This window comes from Nicotiana attenuata, unplaced genomic scaffold (assembly GCF_001879085.1).
Source record: "Nicotiana attenuata strain UT unplaced genomic scaffold, NIATTr2, whole genome shotgun sequence".
Lineage (NCBI taxonomy): Eukaryota > Viridiplantae > Streptophyta > Magnoliopsida > Solanales > Solanaceae > Nicotiana > Nicotiana attenuata.
Window position 1 is genome coordinate 1 of NW_017678014.1, and position 8,921 is coordinate 8,921.

An 8,921-nucleotide genomic window follows, 5' to 3' on the forward strand; every position below is an offset into this window, starting at 1 on the left:
TCCCTATTGCTAGCTGTGATGTTTGGAATTGTCCAGCAATCTTCCTTCTTAATACTCTTCTTGTGATTACCATTCAACAAGTTCAAAAGACGGGGCAAAGACTGATGGTTGATGATACACTGAGTTTGCATATGATCTCCGGTCACAATATTTCCAACTGTCCGAAGCGCCGGAATCAAAACCGATGGAGACGGGTGAAGTAATAACATCAGTTAAACGCGGGCATACTCCAGAATCAATAACAGCTTGAATTTTATCATTTTTACCATCCGAGAGATATGAGAGCGCCCACCAAGTATCAGTCAAAACTTCTTCATTGGTTAAATGAATAAGTTATTGAAGAGCTGGAAGTGTAGGCCTTGTCTGATCAAAAGCAGGTTGTGGTTTGCCTCTGCAGAAATTTGAAAGTGTCCACGTCGCATTTCTCAACATAGACAGCTTGGCATTTAGATTCAGCTGAGATAGCAAGGGAACTAGAGCTCCACAGCTAAGGACAAGATCGCGGCACTTTGGGGAATCACCAGCAACATTTCCTAGAGCCCACACAGCATGCTCTCGCACATCATCACTAGGGAAACCAAGAAGTTTCACAAAACTTGGGACTGCACCAGAATCAATTACCACCTTTGTATGCTCAGATGTTCCAGATGCAACATGTGAGATCCCAAGATGCCTCAAACTGATGCTGTGGAAAGTCATCTCTCATTTGAAATTGAACAAAACGAGGAACTACACCTGCTTGAATTACTTCTGCTATTGGGGAACTCCTTTCGATTGAGAGCATTTTTCTAAAATAAGAAGTAGCCTCAAGCTGTACATTGCCATCTTCGCTCCAAACACCTGCAACCAATTGTGGTATCATCTTCATATTCTCTGGTTGCAAGACATGCAAGATTTGAGACAATACATTCCCTACTAGACACATGCAAGACATGGTTGTGATTATTTTCTCAAAATAAATTATTTAGCCAAAAGACGGCTAGAAGTGCAAAATTTGGCTAAGACCCCGCAAAGCCAAGAACCTAAGATTTACTAGGAAGACCGGACCCTATGTGGGTTGCCTACATATCACGCCCCGAAAGACGAGAATCAGGTGTGCGTAGTTCGGGCAGATTGGATACGGTTGAGAATTAAAAAAAATAACTAATTTAGAGAAAACATATTTTTTCGTCTTTTCCTTGCAAATGATGAAACATGCAAACTCTTTTTGGATTTTCTTTTTCCTCTTTTTTAGTTTTGATTTTTTGTAAAATGATAAAAATGCAAAATCATTTGGATTTTTCATGTTTTTTTCTTTTTTGGTCTTTTTCTTAAAAAAAATGTAACAAAACAAAACTGGGCCCTACTTGCTTTGTTTTCACACCTCACCCTCTCTTTTTTCCTTTTTCTTTTTCTCTTTTTCGTTTTTTTTTTCATTGTTTTTCTTTTTTTTCATTTTGTCATTTGCCCTCAGCTATCATTGGTCCGCCAAATGACCCTTTTACCCTTGAATAAATGCAATATGTAGCACGTAGGATGCATTAAGATGGTCTGTTATTTTTGGTACACCTGTCCTAGACGGACCCAACCCCTGTGTTGAGTCCCCTAAGTTAAATGCACATGATGCAAACAAGCGTCCTACTAGGGATCCGGCATGAGCTTTTGTTCTTCTAGGTTTAACCCTAGGTTTATTGGTCTAGACCTGGTTTACCCGAGCGGACAACTCGAGCCGAGGGGGAGGCAGCGTACCGGGGATACAGAAGCTCCGCCGGCTTTGCAACTTATCCAGACCTCGTTCTAAATGGGAAAAGACTCTAAACAGAAGAGAAGTTACACGAAGTGCACCCTTCTCCATGATGTAGAAGACACAGAGAGAGGAAGGGATTCGCGACAGTTTATATATACAATTCAACAAATATCAAAGCGGTAAAATAATTAGCACATAAGGCACGAAACATGTAGGAAAAGCAGATAAAGCCAAATATAACAATTAACTGAGCTCGAATTCTTGAACCCTGAACAAAAGTTCTGGGTTCTTGTCCCCAGCAGAGTCGCCAGAGCGGTCACACCTCCTTTTTCACCTACTACACCCCATGAAGGGTATAATAAAAGGAGTTTTTCCAATTAAAGGACAATCGAAACGGGATTCATTTATTAAGAGGTTCAGAGTCGCCACTTGGGAGATTTATGGTGTCCCAAGTCACCGGTTTGAATCCCGAATCGAGGAAAGGGTTTGACTCTGTTTAACAGTCGCGAACCAGAAATCCGGTTAAGGAATTCTGTTAACCCGGGAGAAGGGGTTAGGAATTCCCGAGTTCCGTGGTTCTAGCACAGTCGCTCAACTGCTATATTTGGCTAAAGTCTGATTTTAATACATGTTATCCTATTGAAATTTTAGAATTGTTTAACCGCTTTTAATTAGTTTTTATGAAAGTGAACGTCGTTTAAGAGCGTGTTTTTGGATCACGTCACATGAAATGCACCCGGATCCTTGACACCTCTTATTCAACGTTTTGGGATTTGGATTTGGGTCGCGTGAAATGCACACCCGTAGTTAAGAAGGTAAAATTATTAAAAAGCGCGCCTAAAGGGGCTAGCGTCTTGTTAACTTTGCGGGACCATGAAAATTCGCTAAATGGCACGTCCCGAATTTCTAAAATATTTTTAATAAAGCAATTAAAGAGGGCCACGCAATTTGTGATTTTATTTGGCACGGCGCACCTCAACTCCAATTTTTAAAGGAAAACTCAGACTAAACTTTGAGGGCCATAAATTGTACGTTTGGCTAATATGGTCCCCCTCAACTCATCAAAGGACTAATGTGAAGATAGTACCATATAGCATCCATTCAAAATTCCTAACCACTTAAAGAGAATCCGTATTGGCCTGTTATTATTATAGCTACTCACATGAATAGTCTGAGCCCATTGTAAACGGGTGAAAGCATACAATAAAATCATAAAAGAATCCCTCTCAGTAGCAGACCACTTTTTCATGGGAGTACCACTTTCAAATATAAAAATCACCTCTTCTATACCTTACTCTTTAGGAAAATTCAGGTCATGGAACGTATGTAATAAGCAGTGACTCAAGTTCATACAACAAAGTTAGCTCAAAGGTTGCTAGCAACTTGTGTAAGAAGCTCTCAAAACAGAATAATGCAACTCATGGAAAACTAAAGACAATAAGCTAGCTATTTCACTTCTCAGAACATATGATCACTCTTGATAGCAAAAGAATCTAAGCACAGATTGCTATATGTTTTCAAATAACAGCAGAACAATTCAGGCACTGACGGGCAGACGTACGACCCCAACAGAAAAGATATCAAATCGTCCATCATAAACTCATTTCAAAGAGAGGAAGACAAACGACGCTTTCTGAAAATTGCACACGAATGCACCAGGTCTGGTAGACAATTGCCAAATCAAACAACCATAGCTAGACATGTAGACTGCCCAGCTAACCAAAACCAACGCGAGCCCCAAAAGTACAGAATTTGCATTAAAAAGAACTGGGCAGATTTGCTTCTTAAATAATGCAAAACAGAGCAAGTGTTAAATAGCCTAATAATTCTAACAACTGCCCAAATTCAGAAGATATGGACATTGGAAATGCGACTAAATGCAGTAACGTACACTCAATACCTTCACTAAACATATGTGATGAACACAAATCACATGCAAGTTGTAAGGAAAACCAACTGAACTATTTTACCACAGATCTTATACCTTCGCGTCAACACCAAACAACTACAAGGAATTTTGTTTCCCAAACTTAAATGGATAAGGACCTGTTTCAATGATCTAGAACAGAACCTCAAACACTAGAACCTTAACAGGTCATTAACATTAAAATGATGAGGACAGCTTCAAACACTAAATCACTTTAAGCACACGCAAGACAGACTTTAGCATACTCAAGCTATCAACTAATGAACGGAGGACCCGAAATCTTTCTCATGAAAGCCTATTCAAACAGAAACTAATACACTCAAATGCATTGCTTCATACTCATACTGTCATGTTCAAATCAAGCAAAACCATGATTCAACTCCAAGTTTCAACAAACAAGAGCAGCTTTACGTTAACAGACCAACTAACCACAACAGGGAAACCTTGCGAATATTAGGAGAACTCGTCGACCTAAAACTAACAGTAATGTGAACACCCTTCAGGAATCCATACGAATCACAAAGCTGAACGCAATAGTTCATTTTAAAACGATAAATCTCGACTCAAATGATAACTCGACCCCAAAATAACAGTTACAGCACACAGGGAATAGAAGACGAACACTCAAACAGCTCTTATTGAATAAAGCACTCAATCGCATACACCAGTGAAAAGAGATTCATCAGCAAGAAACAATGTATCAAACATCATTTTCGAATACGAAATCGAAACTAAATGATAATTTCCAAGTTCAACTCCTATATAACAAAATGTGAGCAGAGAAAACACCATTCTAGAAACGAATCCCCATGGCTCAATAACACCTTAAAACAGAGATGCAGAAGAGAAAGAGATTGAACCTGAAATTTTCGAACTTCTTTAATAATTGTAGACTCAACGATACACTTTTGAACTCCAAATCCTACAGGGTTCAGCAGCAAATCAGCAGGACAACAGTGGAAACTAAGTCGAACGAAACTTGAACTTTAATTCATTTTTCACCTCTTTGGAATTCAAGGCCGGATTGAGAAAAAAAAATTTTAAAAAATGTATATGCTTCTTTGAACCTTTGAAAAGAAAATCTTCAAGAAGAGAGATCAGAAGCCAAAATCCCCAAACTCTTTTCCTCTCCGATTTTTACCCCCGAATTCCTCTCCCTCAAAATCAGATGAGGATCCTTTTTGAAACCACCCCTGTGAATGTGGGCTCGATTGAGTGAATCAATCCAACGCCTCACACTCATCCAGCGCCTCGTTCCAGAACCTTCCAATCGCGAGAATATCTCAAATTCGAGCGAGTGAGAGGAGAGGGGAATCTTGGCGTTAGAAATCGTTAGAAACGCAAGAGGAGAGATGGAGGAGCGTGGTCAGGGATTTTGGATCCATCGCATGGATTTGGCGAGTTGAAACGCGGGTTTGTGAAGAAGACGATGACAGTGCGCGTGGAGTTAGGGGTTTTGATTTGGTTGGGTCTTATCTGTGTGTATTAGTGTATGTATTTGTGGAGCGGGTCGGGTTTAGCAGGCGGGTTGGGGCGGGTAAGGCTGGAATTGGGTTGGGGCCTGGGTGAAATGGGTCGAAATTATTTGGGTTGAATGGGATTTGGGCTTGGACTGGGCGGATTTTGGGGAAAATAGATTGGGCCTGGGAAATTTAATTGTAAAAGCCCAAAATCAGACCTCTTTTTCATTCTTTTCCTTTTTCTTCTTATTTCTCTTTTTAATTCCTTTTTTTTTCTTTTTTCAAACTTAAAATAAATGAAATCCCAAATTAAATCATAAAACCAAATTAACCTATCAAAAATACTAATTAATTCTAAATAATAATTATCACAAATAATTAAAACCCAAATTAAAGGAACAACTATCAAAAATCAAAAACTAAAATTAAAAGGCGCAAAATAAGTTATTTTTGTGATTTTCCTTTTTATAAAACAACTTAATTACTGATTAATTCTTAAAAATGCAAAGTCAAATCCTAAATGCAAATGCAACGTATTTTTGTATTTTCATTAATTAAACAAAATTAACATGCGCAGACAAATGCAAACAATAGCAAAAATGCTACAAAAATCCACGAAATCGCACACAATGGACAAAATTATTTTGTTTTGAATTTGTGGGAGTAATTCATATAGGGCAAAAATCACGTGCTCACACTAAGTGAAGACCTTCTCTCTAATGCTTCCAAATCGCCCAAAGGAGGAGTGAAAATGTCAAAAAAATGACTTAGAACCCGTCTTTAATGAACCTCACTGGTTCAGTGATTTCCGCTTCTGCGGTAAGGGGACCGCATCTGCGAAAAATTTGACCGCATCTGCGAAAAGGGGAGGGGAGGCTGGGACCGCATCTGCGGTCTCTGAGCCGCATCTGCGGCTTGGGAGCCGCATTTGCGAAAATGGCCTGGTCGCCCTGGGCCGCTTCTGCGATTGGAAGGCCGCATCTGCGGTTCCGCATCTGACAGAAGCAGCAATCCTTCAGGTCTTTTCCAAAATTTCCACTTCACTCGAGCCTCGTCCGATTGACGCTCGGGGATCCCGAGCCCCGCCCGAACATACCGACAAGTCTGAAATCACGTGACGGACCTACTCGAACTTTCGGAATACCCGAAACAACGCTAAATCTAGAAATCACCCCCTAAAACCAAATGAATCAAACTTATGAACTTCAAGTTCTTATTTTTTCTCCAACGGTCCAAAACGCCCTAAAACTACTCGGACCGACACTAAATTTTACAGGCAAGTCTTAAATGATATTTCGGACCTGTACCGGGCTTCGTAACCAAAAAACGAGCCCGATACCTAGGAAATCACTGATTACTTAGTTTCTTTAAATCCATAAAACTTTAGATTAACAATTTCTAATAAAAATTCATTACTCGGGCTAGGAACCTCGGAATTCGATTCCGGGCATACGCCCAGGTCCCATATTTTCCTACGGACCCTCCGGGACCGTCAAATCACGGATCCGGGTCCGTTTGCTCAAAATGTTGACCAAAGTCAAACTTAGCCTTTTAAGAAAATCCCAAGGAATTAAATGGGCATATTTCACCCCAAAACTCTTCCAAATCCCAAACCAACCGTCCCCGCAAGTCGTAAATTAGCTAAAGTAAGCACGGGAAGTTTTATTTAAGGGAACGGGGTTCAAAAAGGCAAAACGACCAGGCGGTTCGTTACATCCTCCACCTCTTAAACAAACGTTCATCCTCGAACGGACATAGAAAAGTACCTGAGCTGCTGAATAAATGGGGATATCTGCTCCGCATGTCCTCCTCGGACTCCCAGGTCGCCTCCTCAGCTGGTTGACCTCTCCACTGGACCTTTACCGCAGAAATCCTCTTAGATCTCAACTGGCAATCTTGCCTATCAATAATGGCAACTGGCTCTTCCTCATAGCCCAAGCTCTCATCCAGCTGAATAGTACTGAAGTGCAACACATGGGAAAAGTCGGCATGATACTTTCGAAGCATCGACACATGAAAAATTGGATGAACTCCCAATAAGTTGGGGGGTAGCGCAAGCTCATAGGCAACCTCCCCAACTCTCCTCAACACCTCAAAAGGGCCAATAAACCTTGGGCTCAACTTGCCCTTCTTCCCGAACCTTATAATGCCCTTCATGGGCGAGACCTTCAAGAGAACCTTCTCGCCAACCATAAATGATACATCCCGCGCCTTCTGATCCGCGTAACTCTTCTGCCTGGATTGAGCTGTGCGAAGCCTCTCCTGAATCAGCTTCACCTTATTCAAGGCATCCTGTACCAAGTCTGTACCATACAACTTAGCCTTACCAGGCTCGAACCATCCGATAGGGGAACGACAACGACGACCATATAGAGCCTCGTATGGAGCCATCTCAATGATGGACTGATTGCTGTTATTATATGCAAACTCCGCCAAGGGCAAGAACTGATCCCACTGCCCTCCAAAGTCAATCACACATGCTCTAAGCATATCCTCTAAAATCTGAACTGTCCGCTCCGACTGCCCGTCGGTCTGAGGATGGAATGTTGTGCTAAGCTCTACACGGGTCCCCAACTCACTCTGAACGGCTCTCCAGAAATGGGAAGTGAACTGAGGGCCCCTGTCTGATATGATGGAAACAGGCACACCGTGCAATCGGACTATCTCCCAAATATAAATCTGAGCATACCTCTCCGCTGTATAAGTAGTAGCCACTGGAATGAAGTGGGCCGACTTGGTCAACCTATCAACGATGACCCATACTGAATCAAACTTCCGCAAGGACTGCGGCAACCCCACCACGAAATCCATGGTAATGTGTTCCCACTTCCACTCTGGTATAGGCATCCGCTGAAGTAGGTCGCCCGGTCTCTGATGTTGATACTTGACCTACTGGCAATTCAAACACTTAGCCACATACTCCACTACGTCTTTCTTCATCCTCTGCCACCAGTAATGCTGCCTCAAGTCACGATACATCTTCGTAGCTACCGCGTGAATAGAATACCGCAAACTGTGTGCCTCCTCAAGGATCCTCTTCCTCAGACCATCAACATTAGGAACACATAGACGACCCTGGAGTCGCAAAACACCATCCTCGCCGATAGAAACCTCCTTGGCACCTCCCTGAAGCACCGTCTCTCTGAGGACTGCCAAATGTAGATCATCGAACTGTCGCGCCTTTATCTCCCCCAGTAATGAAGACTGAGCAACCATACACGCCAGAACCCGACTGGGCTCCGAAATGTCCAACCTCACAAGCCTGTTAGCCAAGGACTGAATGTCCAAAGCTAGTGGTCTCTCCGCTGCTAGAATAAATGCCAAGCTACCCATACTCTCCGCCTTTCTGCTAAGGCATCCGCGACCACGTTCGCCTTGCTAGGATGATAAAGAATGGTGATGTCATAATCCTTTAGTAACTCAAGCCACCTGCGCTGCCTCAAATTAAAATCCCTCTGCTTGAACAAATGCTGCAAGCTGCGATGATCGATATAAACCTCACATGAAGCCCCGTACAGGTAGTGCCTCCATATCTTAAGAGCATGAACAATCGCCGCCAACTCCAGATCGTTCATAGGATGATTTTTCTCATGAATCTTCAGCTGACGGGAGGCATATGCAATAACTCGCCCCTCCTGCATCAATACACAACCCAAGCCAACGCGCGAAGTGTCACAATACACTGTATACATCCCTGAATCGGAAGGCAACACAAGGATTGGTGCTGTAGTCAAGGATGTCTTGAACTTCTGAAAGCTCGCCTCGCAATCATTGGACCAATGGAAAGGAGCACCCTTCTGGGTAAATC

The 8,921-nt window shown here is 42.2% G+C and overlaps 1 pseudogene; it reads right to left on the reverse strand.

The window, feature by feature from the left end:
• Positions 1 to 5: 5 nt before the first annotated feature.
• On the reverse strand, positions 6 to 868 carry LOC109221533 (annotated as a pseudogene).
• Between the last annotated feature and the right edge of the window lie 8,053 nt (positions 869 to 8,921).